Source organism: Pezoporus occidentalis, unplaced genomic scaffold (genome assembly GCF_034315485.1).
Source record: "Pezoporus occidentalis ecotype Australia unplaced genomic scaffold, CSIRO_AGI_Poc_V1 ctg45, whole genome shotgun sequence".
NCBI lineage: Eukaryota > Metazoa > Chordata > Aves > Psittaciformes > Psittacidae > Pezoporus > Pezoporus occidentalis.
The window spans coordinates 2,880,843-2,907,369 of NW_026915780.1; the positions used below are offsets into that span (position 1 = coordinate 2,880,843).

The 26,527-nt window shown below is 46.2% G+C and overlaps 2 protein-coding genes and 1 long non-coding RNA gene across 5 annotated transcripts in view; 2 read left to right on the top strand and 1 right to left on the bottom strand.

The window, feature by feature from the left end:
* DOCK1 (dedicator of cytokinesis 1) overlaps nt 1-26,527 on the bottom strand; it is a 315,311-nt gene that overhangs the window by 151,429 nt on the left and 137,355 nt on the right. The window lies entirely within an intron of this gene.
* LOC134172252 (uncharacterized) overlaps nt 4,356-26,527 on the top strand; it is a 60,312-nt gene continuing 38,140 nt past the window's right edge. The window contains exon 1 of the long non-coding RNA XR_009967884.1: nt 4,356-4,912. This is a non-coding gene — a long non-coding RNA (uncharacterized LOC134172252). The remainder of the gene's footprint in view (nt 4,913-26,527) is intronic.
* Nucleotides 18,677-26,527, top strand: part of INSYN2A (inhibitory synaptic factor 2A) — a 45,991-nt gene continuing 38,140 nt past the window's right edge. The window contains exon 1 of one of the 2 annotated variants that reach the window (XM_062635228.1): nt 18,677-19,014. The gene's annotated coding sequence lies outside the window, so the exon portion shown is untranslated. The remainder of the gene's footprint in view (nt 19,015-26,527) is intronic. The other variant, XM_062635227.1, reaches the window with a different exon arrangement.

Consider the following 26,527-nt stretch of genomic DNA (forward strand, 5'->3'; position numbering starts at 1 on the left):
AAGCTCTTCCCTGTGAGGGTGCTGAGGCGCTGGCACAGGGTGCCCAGAGAAGCTGTGGCTGCCCCATCCCTGGCAGTGCTCAAGGCCAGGTTGGACACAGGGGCTTGGAGCAAGCTGCTCTAGTGGAAGGGGTCCCTGCCCGTGGCAGGGGTTGGAGCTGGAGGAGCCTTAAGATCCCTTCCAACACAAATCAGGCTGGGATCATATGCAAATCCTATAATCATAGAATCATAGAATAGTTAGGGTTGGAAAGGACCTTAAGATCATCCAGGTCCAACCCCCCTGCCATGGGCAGGGACACCTCACACTAAACCATGGCAACCAAGGCTCTGTCCAACCTGTCCTTGAACACCACCAGGGATGGAGCATTCACAACCTCCCTGGGCAACCCATTCCAATGCCTCACCACCCTCACAGGAAAGAATTTCCCCCTTAGATCCAATCTAAACTTCCCCTGTTTCAGTTTGAACCCATTACCCCTTGTCCTGTCACTACAGTCCCTAATGAAGAGTCCCTCCCCAGCATCCCTATAGGCCCCCTTCAAATACTGGAAGCTGCTCTGAGGTCTCCATGCACCCTTCTCTTCTCCAGGCTGAACAGCCCCAACTTCCTCAGCCTGTCTCCATACAGGAGGTGCTCCAGTCCCTGATCATCCTCGTGGCCTCCTCTGGACTTGTTCCAACAGTTCCATGTCCTTTTTATGTTGAGGACACCAGAACTGCACACAATGCTCCAGGTGAGGTCTCACAAGAGCAGAGCAGAGGGGCAGGATCACCTCCTTCGACCTGCAAAGAGTAATAAAACAGCCCCATAGCTCTGAATCGAGGGAAACCTCTCTGGCAAGAAAAGCCAAAAGGATCTTCACAGAGATCAAAACCAGGACCCAAGATCACGATAGCTCCACTGAAATCCATTCTGCAAAAGGCTTATTAAGTAAGAACCTGATGCTTTGCACAATGAGGAGATACAGAGTGTTCCTAGTTTGAAACTGCTTTGTATTAGCTTTCATAGAAAGCAAGCAAAAAATTAATGTGACATTTTAACACCACCATTTATCATTTTTCTAAGGCTCTTTTTCAAAGGAGCCCATTTCAACCAAAACTGCTTCGCTCTACAAAGCTCTCTACCATCTCGGTATTAAACAGTATGCCCTCCAATTGAAGTCTCTGTGCTTGAGATTTTCGAAGGTCAGTCCATTTCCTTTTGGTTTCCTAAATGCAATTGCCTTTCCCCACCTTATTTCACTGAAAATCTAGAGAACTGCCCTCAATAAATCTCTTTCAGTGAAGTTGGTTGACTCTTCCATAAATGCTAACAATAAAATGATAAATATGAGTAATAAAACCCTGAAAACAACGGTATTTAAGGATACATGAAGTACTTACACAGTAAAATACATAAGGAAAAGCTGTGCAAAATAGGGGTTTAAGGAATTCTGCACACACAGAGCAGTGAATATGGGACCGGAACCATTCTGGTATTAGAATCACTTACTTTTATTGTAGTTATCACTGGTTGGGACTCAAAGCCTTTCCTCCCATTCGTGTGATACCAGGACACGTTGGGAAGGACAAGGAAGGAGAGGCAGAACAAACAAGAGCCGCTCTGTCCCTACATCAGTCCCTTTTTGAGGAACGGTTTCTGCAGAGCCCCACACAGAGGAGCAACCTTTGAGTAAGGCTTCAGAGATGCGAATCCACAGCAAAGTGGAGGGATGTGCATTGACATTTTCACACCATCTGTGAAGACACAGGGCTATGGAGCGGTATTGGCTGGTTTAAGGTTTAAATGCTGTCCCCAAACATATTTAATGGTGTTTTGTCAGCTTTGCTGCTACTCCCCAGAGTAATTTATGTGGTAATGCACCTGATGCTCCCATCAACAGCAGCCACTTCCCTGCTGCACGGCCAGAGTTTTTAACCCCTACAACAGCACACACTACCTCCTTACCCATGCACAGGCACTTTTGGGGGGCTGCAAAAAGAGGTGGTGAGCACCTCAAGGCATCCCTTCCCATAGGACCATTGGAGCATTCTCCTTCCCATACGTTTCTCTTAGCTTCAACCTCCACTCTTCTGGTTAAAAAAAACCCACTGCTCTGATCCTCCTCCTGGACAAGTCAACACACCCCGACATAAAATCACGGAATGGTCTGGGTTGGGAGGGAGCTTAAAGCTCACCCAGCTCCAACCCCTGCCACGGGCAGGGACCCCTTCCACTAGAGCAGCTTGCTCCAAGCCCCTGTGTCCAACCTGGCCTTGAACACTGCCAGGGATGGGGCAGCCACAGCTTCTCTGGGCACCCTGTGCCAGCGCCTCAGCACCCTCACAGGGAAGAGCTTCTGCCTAAGAGCTCATCTCAGTCTCCCTTCTGGCAGGTTAAAGCTGTCACTTAAAGACATCTCTGTGCGGAAACATCTTGTTCGCCCCTGTCAAACTCTCCTGTAAGCCAGAATGTGCCTTCCCTATACTGAAAGCTGACTGGAGACAGCCTATCTCCAAGGTACACCCGCATCCTGGAAACCTCAGCTGCCCAATTTAAGCGCCACTGCTATTATCTGGTACTAAGTTAGTGCTTGGAGTCAAACTAAGTGAATAGATGTATTCATACACACACATTCATTTGGTCTTCAAAACTCCCAGCAACTCCTTCAGCGTTTGGGGAATTACTGACACAAAAGCACTTCACTATGGCCTGCACATCCTCTGCCCCAAGCATCAAAGAGCGACAGATACAAATCAGCAGCCCACAGGAACGGGTGCACACGCACATGTAAAACAGAGAGCAAAATCAGCTTGGTCCAGGCTTAACATGGGAATAATGTATTTCTTGATGCTAATATGAACCACTGCCTTCCTCGACCCAGAGAAAGGCTTTCTTCTTGTTTTAGATTTCCTAATACAAAATAATGTCTTGCTTCCTTCACAATGCAGTTAGGAAGCTCATTTAACTATAATTATTATTATCATCTGCTGAAGCACTCTCAAAATGAAGGACGCATCTGTTCCAGCACCGAGTGTTAGATAAATGACAAGGGAAAAAAGCTGAACTTTCTCTAGAGCAAAGAGAAGTCACCAAAGAGCTAAAATAAAAACAAAGCTAGAGGGCAATAATAGGATACTGTAAATAAGGAGAGAATCTGGGGATGTTGGCTGAAGAGAAGCTCCCCATGACCCAGCCTTAGGCTGGACTTGAGCCCAGAACACCCCTGTGTGCTGGGCTGCACCCCCAGAGTGTGAGCAGCAGCTCAGGGAGGGGATCCTGCCCCTCTGCTGTGCCCTGGGGAGACCCCCCTGCAGTCCTGATCCAGCTCTGGGGCAGCAGCACAAGAGGGACATGGAGCTGTTGGAGCGAGGCCAGAGGAGGCCATGGAGATGCTGCGAGGGCTGGAGCAGCTCTGCTCTGGAGCCAGGCTGAGAGAGCTGGGCTGGGGCAGCCTGGAGAAGAGAAGGCTCCTGAAGGGGAGACCTGAGAGCAGCTCCAGTGCCTGAAGGGGCTGCAGGAAAGCTGGAGAGGGGCTTTGGACAAGGGTCTGTAGGGACAGGCCAAGGGGAATGGCTTTAACCTGCCCGAGGGGAGACTGAGATGAGCTCTTAGGCAGAAGTTCAGAGACTGGTTTGTGCTGGAAGGGACCCTGAATCCCATCCAGTTCCAACCCCCTGCGATGGGCACGAGGGATGGGGTGTTCAATTGAAGATTTGCAAACACAAGGAAAAGCTAATTTAAGACAAGTGGCACCCCACGTTACGAATGACTGTGCTGGAGTCATTTCTGTAATTGTGACAGCCTACACGGATTATGGATATTGTCTCTGCAGCAGGTAAATCACACCGCAGTAAGATGTCACCATGACAAATCATGGGAATACTAAGGGAAGATGATACATTATCTTTTAAATGAACCTCCTCTTCATACAAGATAGGTGGCCCTGCCAGCTGAACACATGGATAAAAGCAACAGCCATTTTAAAGACAAATTCCTCTACTTTTGGCGCTTCTCATTTGACTGTTGTGACATCAAATAGAATTGACAGACGCAGTTTAGATATGCTTGGATTCAAAAGCAACATGCAAGAAGAAGTCTCTTTAGGGAAGCTTTTGCATTTTTAACTGATATCTCCCTTTGGTTCTTCAGCACATAAACCATCACACCCTACCAATGGGGCTGTTCTCATACCAAGGTTTCAGGACAGAAGAGATGCTGGGTATGGGGAATGCAGTCTATGATGTTGAGAAGAAAATGAACATGGTCAATGAGAAACTGAACATGAGCCGGCTTCAGTGTGCGCTCGCAGCCCAGAAAGCAACCGTATCCTGGGCTGCATCAAAAGGAGCGTGACCAGCAGGTCGAAGGAGGTGATCCTGCCCCTCTACTCTGCTCTCGTGAGACCTCACCTGGAGCATTGTGTGCAGTTCTGGTGTCCTCAACATAAAAAGGACATGGAACTGTTGGAACAAGTCCAGAGGAGGCCACGAGGATGCTCAGGGACTGGAGCACCTCCTGTATGAAGACAGGCTGAGGAAGTTGGGGCTGTTCAGCCTGGAGAAGAGAAGGCTGAGTGGAGACCTCAGAGCAGCCTTCCAGTATCTGAAGGGGGCCTATAGGGATGCTGGAGAGGGACTCTTCATTAGGGACTGTAGTGACAGGACAAGGGGTAATGGGTTAAAACTGAAACAGGGGAAGTTTAGATTGGATCTAAGGAGGAAATTCTTTCCTGTGAGGGTGGTGAGGCACTGGAATGGGTTGCCCAGGGAGGTTGTGAATGCTCCATCCCTGGTGGTGTTCAAGGCCAGGTTGGATGAGGCCTTGGTTGCCATGGTTTAGTGTGAGGTGTCCCTGCCCATGGCAGGGGGGTTGGAACTGGATGATCTTAAGGTCCTTTCCAACTCTAACTATTCTACGAGTCTATGATGTTCTGTGCTGCTCAGCGTTCAGTGCTGTAGAAGGTTACTTAGTCCTTGCAGACAGAATTACTGCCAGGCTCTCATCAGTGTTAAAAATAAAGACAAAGCTCTTTTCGCATTTGCATGTTATCAAAATGAAAATGCCATTGTAGGCAATGTTCTGCTTCTCTCCTCTCCAAAGAGGAGGCAAACTGATTGAAGATAGCTCTGCTGACAACAGGCCCGCCCTTTAATAAGACATTTGTAACTTAAGATCAATTTTCTGTTATATTTCATAGTATAGTAGCAAAATTAATCGTATTTAGACATATCCATGGGAAATAAGAGAATTAGCAGGTAGGTTACATCATAAGTTACACAGCTTCTCTGTGCCAGCGCCTCAGCACCCTCACAGGGAAGAGCTTCTGCCTAAGAGCTCATCTCAGTCTCCCCTCGGGCAGGTTAAAGCCATTCCCCTTGCCTTGTCTTTGTCCAAAGCCCCTCTCCAGGTTTCTTGCAGGCCTTTTCTGTATTTAGGTAAAATGTGTACAAAGTTTGTCAGGAGCAGGGGAAAAACTCAGCAACGTTTCCTTAAGGCAACAAAAAAACAAGAAGCTGTGGCTGCCCCATCCCTGACAGTGCTCAAGGCCAGGCTGGACACAGGGGCTTGGAGCAAGCTGCTCTAGTGGAAGGGGTCCCTGCCTGTGGCAGGGGTTGGAACTGGATGAGCTTTAAGGTCTCTTCAACCCAAAGCAGGCTGGGATGCTGTGATTCTATGAAGTTCAGATTTAAGTATTTTCCAAAAGGCAGTGTGGGAGGTGCTCTATGGATATTTTGAGAAGCAGCCACATCTATATTTCATAAGGACACACTATCAAGGAACACAGACCTACTTAGTACTTTGCATTTAATTAAAGGAAACAGGGAAGGAACCCCCTGCAGAACCTGACAACAATCATGTGTGAGTTGCATCTCCAAGAATGACACAATTCCTCCCCATAACATTATGAAATGTGAACTGCATTCCTTGTGAAACCCACAGTAACTCAGAATTCTTTGAGGGGTTCTCTCCGCCAGCCTATGGCTAAACAACATGCAAGCTTAGGGAGAGCTTCAAAGTTCCTTCACAAAAAGAATATGAAAGCAACCTATACTATGCAATGTAAGCAGAAAAAGAGGTGCACATTTCTCTTGTGGAAAACTCAAGTAATTAAACCTGTTTTTCACAATCATTTGGAATGGTGACAAGAAAGCCCAACATAAGATGCTCCCACAGGGTGCTACTGATAAACAGCTCTTTATCCTTTTCCTGCTGTAGACATCACCGTGCTTAAACTCAGCACAGATCCAACACCAGCAGGCCACAAGGAGACTATCGGGTAGGTTAAGGACAAAATGAACTTTCTCTTCTGATTTGGGGCCAATCACAATATTCAACAGCACAAAAGAAAACATGAAGCTCCTGGTAGGAACACGATGGAGGTGGGACATCAAAGCCAGAGTTACACAAAGCTGCATTGGAACTGCTCAGTTTTGGGGTATGAGCAGGAGGCAGCACACTATAATAAGGCAGCACAGGTCAGGAAGACACCAGCACTGACTGAGCTATGGGCACGGGGGCAATAGGAGGTGATTTCTGCTTTCAACCCTCACCAACAGCTCCCAGGGTAAGAATACACAGTAAATGGGAGCAGGGCTAAAGCAGGTGTAGAATAAGGATGAATTCAAAGAGCATTAAATTGAAATGGGTTTGTTTAAAAAGCATTTAGAATACATGAAAAACATGGTGCCTTATAGCACTAATCAGTTGGAATACTTCAAATCCGAAAGGCTTGTTTTAAGAAAGCAGAACCACAGAACTGAAGCAAGCGACCAGACAGCACCCGCACACACAACCATGGGAAGTAACTAAACCAGGTTCTGAACACAGGAGGTCCTTCTGTACGCACACAGGTTTTAAGCTGAAATCGAAGTACAGTTTATTCTGTTTATTTAGGTACCAACATACCCTTGGAAGTTAAAAGAGCCACACTTTTAAACCCAGGTCTTCTCGTTTCCCTTTTCCATTCCAATGAGAAGGCAAAACGTGGGACTCAGCATCCGAGCTCCTGAAGGACAGAGCTCATTGCATCCACTGACTGTTGGGGGACACCCAGGTACCCCAAGACCTGAGGGCAGCATCTCCATGTTTACACAGCGATGCCCAATAGTTACTAGCATAGCAGCGATAAGCCCAGGGAAGAGGGGGAGTATCTGCTCCTAAAGCTCAGCTGGTTCCAGATGAAGCTAATTCAGGTTTCTCTGTGCTTACAGGCCTACCAAAAACCACCTAAAGCTTTTCAGGGGCATACCTTCTGTAGTGAATAACTCACTGACTGAAGTGCACAACGTGTTTAGGTAATTTTCCTAATACCCAACACGCTCAATGTATTCAAGTTATAACAAAGCCTTCTGAAGGGCTAGTTTTCCACCCCGGAAATAAAATGTGATGTATAATTGAACTTCATTTTTCTTTCAGCTTCATCTTGGTAGAAATCATAGGGAAAAAAGTAAATCCCCTCGCAAATAAGAAGTCATTTATCATTTTCAACACAGTCACATTTAACATTAAGACCAGCATTAGATGCATATTCAACTGTGCAATTGGTTTCGCATACATACAGCTGATACACGTGGTTATCAAAAGCAGCTTAAGTCGAGAGACCTTTTAAATGACATATCCACACCTAAGTGAGACTTCACCTCTTGCTGTAAAAACAAGTGAAATTAAATCCAAACCATCAAAATCAGTGATTCCAAATGGTCCAAACTAAAAACCCACCTCTCTGGCTGCTGCGGCAGCAGAGGAGGAAGCACAGGATTGCCAGCCCAGGAAGGGGAAGGCGGTGGGAAGGGGCTGGTTTGCTCCATGGAGCTCAGCTCTTACCATGGCATCCTTCCATTGCTACCCCAGGTGCATGTACAAGAATATCCTAAGATGAACACTCCCATCTCCTTTTTTCACCCAAACTGCCAGCAGAGCAGTAGCAACAGGATGAAGCAGAACCTCTTACATTTTATGATGTTAAGCTCCATGCCTGAACTCATCCAGGGTTTCCCTATATCCCAGTCCTGGACTTCTCCACCAACATGAAGTACATTCAAACCAGCACCACTGAGGCAAAGCAGCAGCTTTGATGTGTACTCAAAATAGATAAGAAATCACAGAATCATGGGATGGTTTGGGCTGGAAGGGAACTTAAAGCTCACCCAGTTCCAGCCTCCTGCCACAGGCAGGGGCACCCCTTCCACTAGAGCAGCTTGCTCCAAGCCCCTGTGTCCAACCTGCCCCAGGGATGGGGCAGCCACAGCTTCTCTGGGCACCCTGTGCCAGCGCCTCAGCACCCTCACAGGGAAGAGCTTCTGCCTTAGATCTAACCTGAAAAAATACTAACAAAGAGTAAGTAAAACCCAAACCGGTGCACAGGCTACAGGAAAAACTATATAGAATGAATTGAATTCAGCAGCACTGCCTCCACTGCCACCTTCAGTGGCTTTTCATAGAATCATAGTACAGTTAGGGTTGGACAGGACCTTAAGATCATCCAGTTCCAACCCCCTGCCATGGGCAGGGACACCTCACACTAAACCATGGCACCCAAGGCTCTGTCCAACCTGGCCTTGAACATCACCAGGGATGGAGCATTCACAACTTCCCTGGGCAACCCATTCCAGTGCCTCACCACCCTCACAGGAAAGAATTTCCTCCTTAGATGCAATCTAAACCTCCCCTGTTTCAGTTTGAACCCGTTACCCCTTGTCCTGTCACTGCAGTCCCTAATGAAGAGTCCATCCCCAGCATCCCTATAGGTCCCCTTCAGATACTGGAAGGCTGCTATGAGGTCTCCACACAGCTTCTCTTCTCCAGGCTGAACAGCCCCAACTTGCTCAGCCTGTCAGTCATTTAATTGAAATTTTTATGATAATCCACATATTTATGTGCATAACACTTCTTCATGTGGCTGTACTACAGCAAAATAGCTGAGGGCAGGTGACAAAACATAGGGCTTTAATAGCACAGACTGAAAGTGAAGCTCCCATGACTCTGCATCAGTGTGAGCTTGGCCCAGAACCCACCCATGCACTGGGCTGCATCCCAGTAATGTAACCAGTGGGGAATTTTGCTATTATCCTGAGAAAAGCTGCTACAATTTACATTCAATGTGCTATCAACATAACCAATTCCTTCATAACACAGATATGGGCATGTTTATAAGGCAATAGTTCAATAAATAGAGAACTACCTAGATGACCTTTGAAGGTCCCTTCCAACCCAAACTATTCTATTATTCTACGATCATTAAAATATCACAGAAGACAAATCTGACTCTTATTTCTACATGATATTATATACTATTCAGATACACTAAAAATATGAAAAATAGGAGAAAATACCTGAAAGATCTCAAATATCCCAATTAATCCCCAGGCTTGTCTTTAGATCACAAAACATGAGCGGATTGTTTGATTCCTACTTGAAGGCAACAGTATCATAGAATTATAGAAGAGTTAGGGTTGGAAAGGACCTTAAGATCTGGCCTTGAACACTGCCAGGGATGGAGCATTTACCCCTTCTCTGGGCAACCTGTGCCAGGGCCTCAGCATCCTCACGGTAAAGAACTTCTTCCTTATCTCCAACCTGAACTTGCCCTGTTTCAGTTTGAACCCATTATCCCTTGTCCTATCACTACAGTCCCAAATGAAGAGTCCCTCCCCAGCATCTCTATAGGCCCCCTTCAGATACTGGAAGGCTGCTCTGAGGTCTCCACGCAGCCTTCTCTTCTCCAGGCTGAACAGCCCCAACTTTCTCAGCCTGGCTCCATAGTTCATCATTTTGAAAGCAGTTTTCCTGACATATTGTTCATGCATTTAACACCATCAGAACTTCTTTTGGGGGCATAACATTTTAAACCAGAACAGCAAAATAAACCAACTGACAGAGTCTACAACACTCAACCCACTCTTGACATCCGGCAAAAATAAGTCTTGAAAACAGTAAGTACTTTGTATTGCTATGGCTGAAAAATAACCCATTATCTGTCGAGGAGGTAAATTTAAGGATTTAACAGCAAGAAAAATAAAGAATGCTTAAAAAATGCCTTACAAAAACTACTTGGAGTAAGACAAAATGTATTTCAGGGTTAAGAAAATAGAGCTGATTAAGTCTATTCCTACAAGTAGCTGTGAGTTATATGGCCAATTTCTGAAAAGAGAGTACAAACATTACCCAAAGTCATTAACTGGTAGGCAGGAATTAATATGTTTATCATTCAAGCCAAGTGATAAATATGCATAAATAAATGGGAAATACTCATTGCTTCCCTATGAATTATTAAAACTTTATTCTTTTTTTGGGTTCCTTATTAAATGGGAAAATTAACATCTGCAACTATTCTGCTTTTCCCATTACTGGTTTTTTTTCCCAGGCAGGAATGTTCACATTGGCATGTTTGCTAACACCACCTGAAATTACAAGATTTCATTAAAAATATAGAAGCATTATAAAAAGTATTTTCAATTTCAGCTCTGTTTAATTATAATATTATTAAAACCATCATAAATTCTCTACTAAACGAGCCTCCATGGAATACAGGGACAAAAGCAATGGGTACCATCCTGCCTTAAGTGTTTTGTTAGAGGAAAGGACAGAAGCACATGTAAAATCAGTAAAGATCTGCAAGATCACGAGCCCTCCCTTCCTCCATGGAACCCTCCAAGTACATGGGAGTAACTCCATTGAAGAACCAATGTCCCTTGTATTGGCCAACAAAACATCCATGACAAGATGCATCAGCTTACAGGAGGCCATTTAGCATCACCATGCCTTCTCCCAGGATAGCAAGCCCCTGATTTAGATATCAATTGCTGCAGAGCTTATCTGTCATCTGGAAATTGATGGGAAATAACAATACATCGATACATCAAGCCCAACCTTGTTAGCTCCCCATCCCAGCTCATCATCCTGCGTCAAAACTTAGCTCACAAGTAATGTCCTGGTGATGTTCACTACTGTCCTTCAATGAAAGGTTTGATTTACATCATCTCACAGAGAAGTGAAACTGAGTTCAATAAATAAATACGGCCACCATAGCTCAAGGAAGACATAACAGATTGCAGAGGGTACAGGAAAGGGCAACTATAATGTCAGCTTGGAGGAAAGAAGGCTCTGGGAAGACCTTAGAACAACCTTTCAATACTTACAGAGGGCTTATGAGAAACCTGGAGAGGGGCTTTGGCCAAGGGCCTGTAGGGCCAGGCCAAGGGGAATGGCTTTAACCTGCCAGAGGGGAGACTGAGATGAGCTCTTAGGCAGAAGCTCTTCCCTGTGAGGGTGCTGAGGCGCTGGCACAGGGTACCCAGAGAAGCTGTGGCTGCCCCATCCCTGGCGGTGTTCAAGGCCAGGTTGGACACAGGGGCTTGGAGCAAGCTGCTCTAGTGGAAGGGGTCCCTGCCCGTGGCAGGGGCTGGATGAGCTTCCAACCTGACCCATTCTGTCATTCTACAAGGGGATGAAGAATCTGCCCCTGGAGAAGGGGCCACAAAGTCCCAGATTCTCCCAAGAAGGCAGGGGAGGGATTAACGTGACCGAGGTTTACAATTCACAGAGGCGGTGGATGAAATGAGTGCACAGCTGTTGCTCACAAATTTCCCAGTATTAGAACCAGGAGGCAGCTGCTGAAGCTAATAGATGAATTTCAAGCAAATATGAGATGGTAGGTTTAATTTAGGCAGGTATTTTTTAGACACAGCAATTGATGGAAGATGCGGCTACAGACGTGGCAGGGACAAGCAGCAGAAGCTGGACCACCAAGGGACTGCACAATCTGTGACAGGACGGTCTGGTGATGAGTAACATTTGGAGTCAAGAAGCAATCATTCCTGTCGAACACAGCTTTCCCATTCCTGCCCATCAAGGCTTGGGCAGAATGAGAGGCAAGGGCACAGATGGGCAACCACTCAACTATTAGGGTACTATATTGAATTCCTAGTGGGAAATCAAGGAAGCACCACAGTGTTAACTAAACCAACATGATTTTCTTGAGCCCATTCACCACCTCTGCCTACAAACCCTGCCCGATGGACGTCCCATTTACCGTGGCCTCTCCCCACCTCACACATCTCACCCTCTTCCCCAAGAGCCACTGTAGCCATCGGGCTGCACCACAGCATTGACTGACGCCCCTGATTTAAGGCATGTGCTGATTTAAAGCTCCTCGACTGCTGCTAAGTATTAATATTTAAAGCACTGAGCTTGTTTAAAAATTGAAGGAAATCAAAATGCATTGCTACTTTTAATGGGTTTTAATATAGTATCCCAGAGACTGTATTTTATAAAGCACAGAGCTGGCTTTATTGTACCTAGGCTTAAGAAGGACTTCTCTTAGCCTCTGCTGTCAGTCATAAACTCATTTAATGTCTTTATCAGGCTTCCCGTATTTATCTGCATATTTATGCTGCATAACACAACTTAAGTGTTTGGGGCATTTAGGATTTTCAGACTTAAAAAAATAACTTTCTATTGCTTTCTTAAGGCAAAACTTGGTCACATCCATCTTAATACATAAAACAATGAAGTCTTTGCAGTCAATCATAAATTTAGCATATCCTTATTTTCAAAGGCTTTAGTTCCTGGGTTATTTTATTTAACAAGTAAATATAAAATTAGCTCGAGCACTGGCACTACTCACAGCTTAACATATGATTATTCTATACAAATATTTGACATCGGTACTAGAAACAATGCACATAGAAATAGTTTGCTCGGCCTGTGTTCTTTTAAGTCTTCTAATGTGATGCACAACTATCACATACTGCATTAACAAAGTGTGGTAACTGGTTTAGGTTTGATTATTTAACAGATGTTGACTATGGAGGTGTGTTGCTATGCTAGATTGCATGTCACATTATGACAGGAACGTGTTAGAGAGTCATGGGAGGGTTTGGAAAGAGACCTTAAAGCTCATCCAGTTCCAATTCCCTGCCATGGGCAGGGAAACCTTCCACTAGAGCAGGCTCCTCATTCATACCACTGGACCTTTCCAACTTGCCACTCATTAAAGGGAGGGGAAGGTCCTAATTGTGAACATATGCTAAAGGTTTGGGGTGCCCATGGTATTGCAACCTTCCTCTTTACATCCACTGTCATTCACTGCCATCATTCCTCTCTCATGGATCAAACTTCTTGAGGGTGATTTTATTTTAGTGCCTTCATAGGGAATTTGGAAACGACACTAAAGAGATGAAACATTATGGCCAAAATACTTCATATCTGGGCATTATGGACAAAATACTTAATATCTGAGCATTACAGCCAAAATACTTAGTTTAAGAACACTGATAGAATTGGTGAATTCAATTCATTTCAGACCATTTGCTCTGTTCAATTCTCTCCCTCTTATATTATTTTCTGTGACTTTTCATCTTTCACTTGTTTCATACATTTTATTTCAGCTTAGTTTTATCTGTTCAGTTATTCTGCATTAGCACCAGACTACAGTCTGGGCTCCTAACTTATCAAAGCACATAGGAGCCTGTATTTTTATGCTAGATTCAAATTTGAAATAGTTCAATATTTAACTGAGAAAACCTCACTGAGGGTTTGGGAGTTGACATCACCACATAACATTTAATGGTTCTCCATTTTGACAGAAAAGTTGCATAAAATCCTCTTTTTAATGAAATCAGTGTGCAAATAATACATTATTTCACCAAAGAGCAAACATGAAGGTGCTCCTGCTCCTCTACTCTGCTCTCGTGAGACCCCACTTGCAGCACTGTGTACATACAGTTCTGGAGTCCTCAAGTTAAGAAGGACACGGAGCTGTTGGAGCAAGTCCAGGGGAGACCACAAGGATGCTCAGGGGCTGGAGCACCTCCTGTATAGAGACAGGCTGAGAACACTGGGGCTGTTCAGCCTGGAGAAGAGAAGCTGCGTGGAGACCTCAGAGCAGCCTTCCAGGGTCTGAAGGGGGCTACAAGGATGCTGGGGAGGGACTCTTTGTCAGGAACTGTGGCGACAGGACAAGGGGTAATGGGTTAAATCTGAAACAGGAGAAGTTCAGGTTGGATCTAAGGCAGAAGCTCTTCCCTGTGAGGGTGCTGAGGCGCTGGCACAGGGTGCCCAGAGAAGCTGTGGCTGCCCCATCCCTGGCAGTGTTCAAGGCCAGGTTGGACACAGGGGCTTGGAGCAAGCTGCTCTAGTGGAAGGGGTCCCTGACCGTGGCAGGGGTTGGAGCTGGAGGAGTTTAAGGTCCTTTCCAACCGTAATTATCCTATGATTTTATGGAGCAGATGAAAGTATCCCCATTATTTGTCACACAGACCTTTTCTTTGGCTGTAACTTGAATTCCAAGATGGAATTCATGCTCATTCCAGATTTCATTAGGTGCCTCCATCTGAAACTGTTTGTTTGAAGGCAATAAAAATTAGGATCAGATTGTTGAGGTTTTGATTTTTAAACAGTATTTCTCCCATTGCCATAAAGCAGTTAGAGATACAGCCCCGGAATTGGGAAAGGTCATAAAACAAACAAGACAAAACAAAATCTTAACAAAGTGAGCATAATATTCCTTTAAAACAATTTCCCCCACTCTTACAGCTCCTCAAGACATCTTCATAAGAATGTAATTTCCCATTTGCTCTTACCGAGCAAATCAAACCTGGTGATTTATTATTCAGATGGGCACAAAGGGTTTCTGAGATGCAAAAAGAAGGGCTATAAAAGCACAAATCATCAGTAACAACGACAAGCTAAACTGCCTTTCAAAGATGAACAAAATGCAGCCATTTAAGGTATCATACATCATGGTCTTCCAGACCCTCATTTATTTCCTAACTGTACAGCCTGCATGATAATTGAACTAGTGCAGGATTCTGCATCTATACAGGGTATCTTTATTAGGCAAGTGATAACACAGCTCGTACATGCCACAAGAACCAGTTCATAATCCCCACAGAAGCATGGAATGGTTTGGGTTGGAAAGGACCTTGAGATCATCCAGTTCCAACCCCCCTGCATGGGCAGGGACACCTCACACTAGACCATGTCACCCAAGGCTCTGTCCAACCTGGCCTTGAACACTGCCAGGGATGGGGCAGCCACAGCTGTACCAGTGCCACACCATTAGTTCCCCTCCCAAAAGCATTTGTATACTGAAAATGAGCTTTTGTGAACTTAAATGGTGAAAATATGAAAAAAAAAAGTGAAAAGATTAAAAAACAGAACCTCCTATCCTCCCCAAATTAGGATTTCTGTTTTAGTATGAATGAGAAACCAATATCTACAGCAGTTCAGACTCCTTATGAGACAGCATTCAACTGGAACTCGGTATCTGAGCTTCAAGCTGCTAAGAGCTGCTGTTGCATTTTCTGTACAAAGGGAAATGAAGAAAGATGTCTAAATCCTGCTCCTACTTATCCCAACCAAGTATGCAAATAACTATCATAGCTAATGAGGTTACTCAGCATTTTCCTTCTTAGAGCAGAAACCCCATAAATAGCGGTTCACTTCATCAGCTACTTAATACTGTAGCTGCACGCAGGTACTGTGGGCATGAAACACATCATCTTAATCCCACTTTATCTTCACAATGTTCCTCCAGTTTAACAGATGTGCAATTACTCGCCCTTTACAGATAAAGAACAGACATAAGCATAGTCTTAAATGAATTGTCCAAGCTCATGGCAAAAAAACTTAGTGCAAAACACTAAATTAAATATCTCCTATTTATGGCTATGAGAGTCCTTATTTCTTTTTCCTCACAGCCCAGCAGATTTTACCCTTCCTCAAAGCAAGGAGCATGGTTGGACTGGATGATCTTTAAGGTCTTTTCCACCCTAGCTGATCCAATAATCCTATGATTGCAGAAGGACCTGTTTGCCAAACTTGCAGCCATCTCAGCTGGAAATGAGGAGCATATTTAACATTCCCCTATTTTTCTTCCAATGTTCAAGTAAATAAAGGAATTACAGATTAAACATAGAAAGCTGGGCAGCTGTAATATAAAGGAATGAAAAGAACAACCTAAGTAATGTGCAGGAAGACTCAGCAATGTGAAAATATTTGATTTTAGCAAAGATATAATGACAGCATCGGCCCCAAATGACAAGAGAGAGAAAAGTCACAACATCATCTACATCCCTTATGTTTAAAATCAAGTGAGGCTCACTCTACTTTCCCCTGAAAAGGAGGTGGTAAGGTTCTGTAATAAATTCATATAATCCCAGCCTGGTTTGAGTTGGAAGGGACCTCAAAGCTCATCCAGCTCCAACGCCTGCCACGGCCAGGGACACCTTCCACTAGAGCAGCTTGCTCCAAGCCCCTGTGTCCAACGTGGCCTTGAGCACTGCCAGGGATGGGGCAGCCACAGCTTCTCTGGGCACCCTGTGCCAGCGCCTCAGCACCCTCCCAGGGAAGAGCTTCTGCCTAAGAGCTCATCTCAGTCTCCCCTCGGGCAGGTTCAAGCCATTCCCCTTGGCCTGTCCTTCCATTTTCCCTGCATATTTACTCCTACTACAATAACACCAAGCACAATAACCAGGAAACGCTATTTTTCACAAATCACAATTTAAAACATCTCTATGTACACCAACAGTGCCAGCAGCCACACATGTGCTGCTGGATAAGCAGGAAGGTGGTCCACAACTGGAAAGTCCTTTCTAATTCTCTAAAACTCTACAGAATAAGTGCTCAGCTTTATAAATGGGGCACAGACATAACGCTGTGCAAGGATAATCAGCCCTGGGGCAACAGGTTTTAAATATCATTATGGAGAAGATAAGGATGATTTTTTAACCACTGCTTCTATCAGAGGGGTTTTCCTTTCACTAAGGTGATTGAGCAATAGCGTTTTCTTCTGGCAATGACGGTCTGCATGGTCTGGACTGTTGTCTGCAGAGCTCACATCTTCATCTTGTGAAAAAGCAACAACATCCACGGATCTATTTAATAAATCTCTTCCCTGGGAGGGTGCTGAGGCGCTGGCACAGGGTGCCCAGAGAAGCTGTGGCTGCCCCATCCCTGGCAGTGTTCAAGGCCAGGTTGGACACAGGGGCTTGGAGCAAGCTGCTCTAGTGGAAGGGGTCCCTGCCCGTGGCAGGGGGTGGAACTGGATGAGCTTTAAGGTCCCTTCCAACACAAACCAGGCTGGGATTTGCTTCTGTTGAAGCTGCATATGCATTTGCAATGCGATCACCACAGTGTATCATTCTATCCTGGCTGCATACAGGCTGTAGGCAAAACCTGATTTATGTTGTTAGAGAAACCGCAAAAGTCCTGCAATACATTAGTCAGCGCTGCTGAAAATAAAAGGAGAGAAAGAAACAAAAGAAACAAGGTATTTGTTGCAAAAAGTTGATATTTAAGTTCTTTCCACCTATGCCTTTGAAGGGAAGAGAAGTATCTCCGGTAAGAAAGCTAGACGGCAATTCAAACCGTGCCATCAGCTCCCTCCTCGCTGCGGGATGCCCCAGGGCAGAGCAGCAAGGGGATGCAAAACCACGGCCCTGGGCACCCTCTTTGAAGAGCAGTGGTAAAGAGCAGGGGAGGAGGAGGGTGACAGAGTACCTGGACAGGTAGAGACAGCGAGAGCAGCTCAGCTGCCCTCTGCTGACTGCCTCATTTGTTGAACACTCCTCGGCTCCCGCTGAACTGCAATAGAACAGGCGAGGGTTTCCGTGCATTCATCTCCACGCCGCCGCGCGGGTGCTTAGGGAGAGCCGGGTCCGTACCCATCCCTTTACCCGCTGTGGGGCTCTGGCTGAGAGAGCACAGGAGGTCGAGATGCTGCTGCAGCAGCCCCGGTCACTGGCGCAATGCTCTGCTCCAGCTGGTTAAAGAGACATCCAGGACCTGAGCCAGTGCTTCTGCTGCATCGGGATGTACCTACCGGCCGGGTTTCTCCCCCGACAGCAGCAGGGCATTCCGTGCTGGGGCTCGTCCAGCTTCCAACCTGGGGTCCCTTCTGTAAATCCCAACATCAATAATGCATATCAACGCTACCGGTGGTGGTGATGGCGCTGCTACCGGCAAACTATGTGGTCCCCAGTGGGGCTAAGCGGGTTTCGTGCTGTGGTTAAAAGCACTTATTAAACAGGGATACTACTGCAAGCCTCCGAAGGAAAGAGACTGACCCATCACATCGTGCCTCTCATGATATCGATAGGTCTGCTTAAATCCACATGACCCATTTCATTCCTAAGTCTTTTTAATGAAAAACATCTCTAAAAAGCCCTCAACAAAATGGTAAAGGGGTTTAAGAGAAGAGGAAGGAAGACGGGATTGAAGTTTTAAGGACGTTATCATGCTTGCTGGCCCTCGTGGCTCTGTCAAACTGCTTTGCTTTTAACTTGCATCCATTTTATCCAAGGTTCAAAGCCAAACGGGAGCATGCACTCATTCCGCACCTTATGGATATGTATCTCTGTACAAAACAGCTCTAACCGGGCGCTGGGGTGGGATCCCCAATGTACCAGCATCACCCACTCGGCCTCTACTCCATGTTCCCGATCGAGAGCCGGGGGATGCTCAGCGCGGACATACCGCTTCCAAACGCATCTGTTATGGCCACAGAGGGGCATATACCGCACAGAGAAGAGCGCAGGACTAACCGGTACCATCGCAGGTCCCTATATCCACCCCTCCTTTGCTCGCTAGACCCCCCCGCCTCAGCCCGCGGCCTCCCGCCGCCTCAGCGGCCCGCCCCCCGCCGCCGGGCCCTGCCCCCGGCTCCTCCCGCCGCCTCAGCCGCTCCCGCCCGGCTCGGGGCCGCCCGCCGGTCCCGCTCAACAAGTTCCCCCGGTGCCGCCGGGACCCGGCCGTGAGGATCCCCCCGGCGCCTCCTCCCGCCCCCCCGAGCCGGGCTCCGCCGCCCATGAGGGCAGCGGGGGGAGCGGGCGGCGGCGGCGGCGGCTGCCTCTAGCGAGCGCTCGGGCGGCCGCAGCTGAGGAGCGGCGGGGCGGGCGGCTCCGGTTCGGGCTCCGGCGGCCGATGCGCGGAGCGGCTGCGGGCCAAGCTCGCCCCGGCGGCGGGAGGGAGGGAGATGCAGCGCAGGGGGAGCGCCCAGCCCGACACTTCAGCCTGAGGAAGCACGAGGTAAGCCCGGCGCGCTGACCCGAGCCCCCCCGCCCCTTCTCGGAACCCCCAAATCCCCCTTTCCCCTCGGTTTTCCTGCCCAAAACTTCGCCAGGGATGAGCACGAAGCAGCGCGCTGAGCGCCAGCGTTATGCAATAGTGCCCGTGCCTGCCTGCGAGCAGCTATTGCATACAATAACTTTCATGACAGATAAGGAGAGAATATCCCCTACACGCGTCCAAACCGCGACTTTCTTCTAGAAAGATACCAGCCCTCCGTCCAGTGCCGCCTTTCCGAGGGCAGCCGGGAGGGCAGAGGTGTAGCTGGAAGGGTTTTGGAAGAGGAACGAAGTGCTTTTAGCTCTCCAACTGGATTGATGGCGAGGAACTACCGCCGCTGGTGAACTTCAGCGCTGGGCGCTCCAAACGCTGCCCTAATGAAGTGTCCGTGCGGCGCGGCAAGGGACGGGCAGCGGACGTGGGCACCCACACGGTAACTTGCAGGAGAGCACTTCGTTAGCCACCAAAGCAACCCCAAACCCTCGCCAGCGCCTGAAGCTGCCGCTGTTCTGGGAGCCGTCATTGTTAGGAAGCGGTGGTTCCCCCCCTTTACTCCACCGTTCCCTCATCCCCATCGTCAAAATCGGAGATGCTGTGAAAATGCAGTAGCAACTGGGACAGAAGGTAGGACAGCTCCAGCACCAAAGTGACAGCCCTGCACCTTGCCTCCTGCGAGGCATATCCAGAGCTTCCCGCTTTGCCTTCCCATCCTGCCTTCCTACGGCAAGGAAAAACCCTCCCCTGCGACCCCATCGTCCCTACTCACTGCTGTGTTTGCACAGAGGTGCAGCAGCGAGGGGTTGCAGGGCTGCAGCCAGCCTGGGTCTGTTTGGGGGGGGTGCAGCCAGCCCCGGCAAAACAGGGACATCCTGGAATTCTGAAAGCAGGGAATAGCATTCTCTGCTTATGTCACCATCTCCCGTGGTGTCTGTCCCAAAGGACTGGTCCCCCCCTCCTGTGCCAGGAGTCAGAACGGGGGATGGAGCAGTTGGGTTTGACCTTGTGTGTCTAAGCAGCTAAAATCACGCACGAGCATCGCAGAGGAAAATTTAACTCATTAGGCTCTAGGATAGGGAAGTTTGGGAAGACCTGTTTTTCCAGCCTCTGAAAATCACTGTTACTCTGATGAATACTGGAAAGCAGCAGCACAACAGTAACAGGTCATGCCTAATGTAAACTGGGAATTTATTCCCTCTGCTTGAGCGTTGCATAGTGATTACCGTGCCTCTTTACAGTGCTGTCAGGAATGCTGCAGGAATCAAGGTTAAAACACAGCTGCTAGATGGAAAAACTACTAGCTAAAATCATAAGAAAATAAAAGAAATCCTTCCATTTAGCTGCCCTAGCCATGTACTCAGAATAATCTAATGTAAGATCTCAAGCAAAGAGATCTATAGTAGAAATACAAGCACGGAGAGTAATTTATTTCCTTACTTTTGGTGTGAAGCCCATTGGTGTTCCACCAGTCTGCTCGTGCCTGCATTTCTTTACTACGGTAACGCTGCTCTCTTCCACTACAAATAACAGTTCTAAGTTAAAAGCTGGATTATTTTTGTTCCTAGTATTATAAATGCGTATGAGCAGCTCCGATGAAAATATCTCAGTGCTCAGAGATTGTTCATTTATCTTCTGGAGGTTTATATTCTATACAGCTATGGCAGACAGTCATGGAGTTCAAGAGGAATACATCATGTCCACTGTATAGCCAAATATATAGATTTGGATATCTAAATATACTGAGCAGTTGTAAAATGAAATTAATGCCCCAGAGTTTGAGGTGCTGTTGCATTTAAAGCAGAATGAGCTCAGCAGGGAAGGCTGATTCTAAATAAGATGGGGGGTTTGTTATTGCTAAGGACATCGTGATGCCCTTGATGAAGAATATGTGTGCTTTAGGACTCTGTAGTGATTAACGATGTGTATTTTTAACAAGATGCTCAAAATAATTCCCATCTTGAATGAAATCAGTGCCTTTCCCCCAGACTGGCACGTAGAAAAACCAGCTGGGCAGCAGTAACACAAAAGAAAGTGTTAGTTACTTATGGAGAGGGACAGCACTTCACATTCAATGCACCCTTCTACTAATGAAGCTCACAAACAAGTAGCTCATAAGGCTTTCCCCTCCTCCCCATGTTAACTGTTTCACTGATAGAAGCATTTTGGCATGAGATACACATGGTTTATATAGCTAATCTGGAGGGAAATAAAAGATAAGAGTGGCTAAGTTTAACTTATAGAAGGAGAACATGGTCAGAAGCCCAAGAGCTGACTCACAGACAGGCACTACCAGAGACCAGACACTGTTTGTCACCACAACACACATTTACATGACTTAGAAACCCAAACTCCACAACAGATTGTCCAAATGTGATGTTAACACTGAGATATTAACACTAACACGTCGTTTATCCTGTTCTGGAGAGTTTAGAATCAAACTCAGCAACACCAATCCTTTGCTGGTGGGCTGGTGAAAGCCAAAACCATCAGTGCTAAAAAAGGCAAGGATACCTCTGCAAAGCTATAGTGTCTCAAGGCAGTTCCTTATCCAACCGTAGTCTTGTTGGCCAGGGAGAACTGAGGATGTGTGGTCACGTAATTCATGCCTACTTGAGGGAATTACAGTAAATCCAGAATATTTGAGAACATAATTCCCATGATTGTTTCAACTAGCTATTACAAGGGTCTTATATTCTGCTTCATGACAGCCACTAGTGAAAGAGCTGCAGAAAATTTGGGCAAGAGATTAAAAACCATGTCAGCAACAAATCTGTTTTATAGCCCAAGACTCCCTTAGATTTTTACTAATCAGACTGCAAATTAAATAGGCTTTAAGGAAATGAGCTAATGAGCATATTTTAAGGTAAAAATAAACTCCTCTGATGGTAAATTCAGTGGGAATTCCACATTTAGCCTTCTGAAAATCAATGCATGCTTTTCTTCTGCTTCAGAACACAGTCTAACCTCTGAACAGACCCAGGGACAGCTCACTAGGTATTGACATTTAGGTTTAAACCATTACTGACCACACAAAAGGTGTGACCGGAGCAGCCTCTTATTTTAGTGGCACATCCCCACTTTGAAGTCTATTTACCACAATTTTACTACATTCAGGCTGAAGGCAGCTTCTCTGCTGATCCCTTTATGCTCTGGAAAAAGTTTGACTTGGTTATACCATTGCCGAGCACATCGTGGTGATCAGTGCCTTAAAACTTCCCCTGCTTTCCCCTTGTACATACATCACAGGCACAGAGAAGTGGTTGTAAATATAACAACCTGGTGATCAAACAGAACTCAAGGTTTCTTCCTCTTTGCCTGCTTTTATTTCTCTTCAGCAGCAGAAAGATTCCAGGCCTGATTTCACTCCAGTAATAAGTTTTCCACTGATTTTAATGCAGAGGAGCATAGGCAAGGAAGGGCCATTTTCAGTCTGAATTAAGAAGAGATGGATTTAAAAGCCCTGGGACTGAAGCCCTCCAAGTCCTGCGATATTTGGGTGCAGATCTGAGCCCTTTAATCTATCCTTACAGGAGATTTCTGTCCTTGCAGGGAAGTGCTGGAGCTCTACATATCAGGTTCCTCAATCTCTGCACATCACTGATGATTTGGCCTCAGACTCAGCCCGTATAAAACAGTGTGTTAAACACCTCACAAAAACTACATGGTATGTCCAGATATATCTGAGGCTGCAGCAGCTAAAACAGAGAGACCAGAGTAATCATTTGTAACCAGTAAAATGCCCATGATGTGCTCATGTACATGGTGTAAATTCAACTGTATGGCTCAGTGCAGCCAAATTACATGGAAATTTCTAATAAATGAGACCTTAGAATTAATTTTCAATGCAAGAAACTACAACTAGGAAAATAATACTGTTCATAGAATTGTAAAATAACAGACTGGTTTGGGTTGGAAGGGACCTTAAAGCTCCTCCAGCCCCAGCCCCTGCCACTGCCACGGGCAGGGACACCTTCCACCGGAGCATCTTGCTCCAAGCCCCCGTGTGCAGCGTGGCCTTGAACACTGCCAGGGATGGGGCAGCCACAGCTTCTCTGGGCACCCTGTGCCAGCGCCTCAGCACCCTCACAGGGAAGAGCTTCTGCCTAAGAGCTCATCTCAGCCTCCCCTCGGGGAGGTTAAAGCCAAGAGGGTAGATTTAGATTAGATGTTAGGAATTCCTGTACCTATGAAAGGAGTCAGAGCCATAGCACCTAAAGCTGTAGAAATGCCCAGCACAACTTAACATTAGTTAAAAATGGACCTTTTGTATTTAGAGCCCACTTTGACCAGTGTTACAAGGCCTTTACAACTGAAATACAGCCCATTTCCATGGTGACCTAAGCCACAGGACTAAGATGCCTTGTTAAGACTGTGAGACACACAAAGCGGAACACAGGTATGTCATACATCCAAAGCTATGTTTAAATAGGGTGGTTTGGATATCAGCATGATTTGTGCTTCCTGGGACATCACAGCAGCCAACAGTTATGCCAGAGCTGTGATGCTATTCCTTGGAAGAAGCTGGTGAGGTCAAAGCTGATGCAAGTTAGGCAGCCATACATGTCATACATACCTTATACACCATATACATGGTATACATGACTTACAAACTAAAACAGGGGCTCTGTGATGCTCAGTACAAACCCACTGAAGCACGTGTGTAAATTCAGGACTGGATTTTAAGGAACATCAAAAGTAGTTTTAGTTTGGTTAGTTACTTCCCGCTCTCCTTGGGAGACAGAGGAAGAAGTAACAATGCAGTGACAGGACTAATATTTGTGCATTCATATATGAATAAGAAAAAAGAAGTCTACAGCAAGCCCAATCTCTTCTTCAGAACATTAGCAATCTGTTGCTTATGCCCATTTTGTTATTATAGGCATTACTCCCTTCTCCAAATACAGTCAGAAATGAATGAGGACATACCCACAAGTAAAGAAATTTAACTTGTGGATGGGTTTAACACATTTTGTGTGTATCAAGGCCATTAGCAAATAAAACAGAGCAATACCTCTAAGGAGCTGACAAAGAGACAGATAAAACATTCCAAAACTGAAGAGAGTTCAGCAAAAATGATACCTGCACTGCCCAGTACCACCACTAACACTGATCCATTCTGTAGACTAAGTTGCTGAATTCAGGATGAATCTGCGTAGTTCAGGTAGTCCTAGCTGAGCAAGTCAGTGAGCATAATGTGTTACATTCTTGCATTCACACTCTGTGTTAGTATAAAACCACACAAAGCCACAATAAACATGATGCAGATTGTGTCTCCTGGATGGTTGTGGTGCCTGGAGTGTTATCAGGCAACTCTGATTGATAACAGGGGAGTTCTCAGCCACAATACATCAGCTTCAGACAAGCAACAGTGTCTAACTCCAACAGACAAAAGGGACATAGGAATACCCCTAAGAGTATCTCTACTTTAACAGACTTCCTAATTATCCATATCACAAATAACCCATCCTAAAACACCATCACCAGATGGTGAGATCTCAGTTCTCAGTGTCCCAGGTCCACAAAACCTGGAAGCAATTTAGCCAACAGCTCCACACCATCTTTGCACATTTATTCCTTCCCTCTTCATTCCCCATCCAGTTCTTCCCACCCTCATCCATGAGGGTTGTCCATGTGGCCTGGAATGAGCTGATAGCCATGGTACCACTTATCAGCTCCCACCCTTCTCTCAAAGTCCTTGTGTCTGATGAGAACTGAAGGCTTTGGGAGCTGAGATTTGGAGCATTCAGACCACTGTTCAAATTTAAGACAACTTCCCCTCCTATCAGAGCTCAGCTCTTCTATCGCATTACTTATGTTAAAATCATCTTAGAACCAGCTTTTATGAAATAAGCTTTGCTTCTACTGCTCCTCACTTGCAGTTCAGCAATTACAACATAGCTTTTGGTCTACAAATAACACTTTTGGGGGTGACTAATGCTCATTTTTGCACGAGCCTTTGCTTTAGAAGAAGTCAGACAGATTTGGGCTCTTCTCTCATTTTTCACCAACATCAGCACGCTCAGATGTGACTACACAGTGATAATTTACAATTACAGCAAAGCCAGAACCTGCCTGAAACCAGAAACCGTTCACAAATGTGCTCCCTGAGATCCCTATAATGGTTAAATTTGGAAGAGACCTTAAAGCTGATGCAGTTCTAACCCCCTGCCATGGGCAGGGTCATCTTCCACTAGACCAGGTCATTCAAAGCCCCATCCAAGCCTGGCTTTAAAGAAGGTGAAAATTGCACTGCCTTTATTTCCTGCTGACAGCACTGGGGCGCAAATAGGATCTCCCAGACTGATATTCTCCAATTAATATCCTGCTAATGATGCTTTAGACCTGAATCACCCAGCAGTGTTGTTGAGCAGCACTTCACACCCTCCCAAGGCTTGTCTGCACCCAGCCCTAATCGGAGTCGAAAGAGCTGACAACGTTCTGATGCCTTACAACCACAACCTCAGGAAAGTCATTCCTGTCTGTCATCTCCTATTTGTAGTAAGCTCTAGCCCAGACAACCAAACGTGTTTTCCATACAGTGAGATTATCTGCATTCCCATGGGAAAGGGCTGAGCTGCAGATATTGCACTGCACCCAAACACACTGCAGAGCCCTTCCACTACAGGCACAGAGAACCTGATGATGCAAGACCGAAGTATGGAGTTAAAGCACAGAATCCCAGACTGGTTTGTGTCGGAAGGGACCTTAAAGCTCCTCCAGCTCCAACCCCTGCCACGGGCAGGGACACCTTCCACTAGAGCAGCTTGCTCCAAGCCCCTGTGTCCAGCCTGGCCTTGAACACTGCCAGGGATGGGGCAGCCACAGCTTCTCTGGGCACCCTGTGCCAGCGCCTCAGCACCCTCACAGGGAAGAGCTTCTGCCTAAGAGCTCATCTCAGTCTCCCCTCAGGCAGGTTAAAGCCAAGAGGGTAGATTTAGATTAGATGTTAGGAACCTGCTTACCCTCATCTTTCCTCTTTACCCAACATATGAAAAGCTACAATGAAAAAGCAAACCAGCTGCAGTTATGTAGGTGTCTGCAGTTCATGTTTGCAGCCCCAGCACCCAAATCACCCTCTCTGTACATCTGACAGTTTTACACACTTGTTGGCCAAAGCTGCAGACCAGACCCGCTTTTTTCCCTGTCATTTGATCATTGATTTTCTTCTTGAACACCCACAACAACTATTGATGCTCACTAGGGACAATTAAAAGTTACTGTTACACAATGCAGATAAGCGACTGTCTTTAAGCTCTTGTTTTTAACAGCTTGCTATTTAAAGTATTTAATGCAAAGTCCCATAAAAATGAAGAAGCCTTCCAGTGAAAGCACGCTGCCTTTTGGACTCCTGGAAAACAGTACAGTATGAGCAGAACTCTTTGTGATTCTCCTAGCAACACATCCTCAGCAGCATCCTTACACTGCACGTACCAGCTGTAACACTGACAAAGAGGTGCACAGATTTACATGGCTAAAT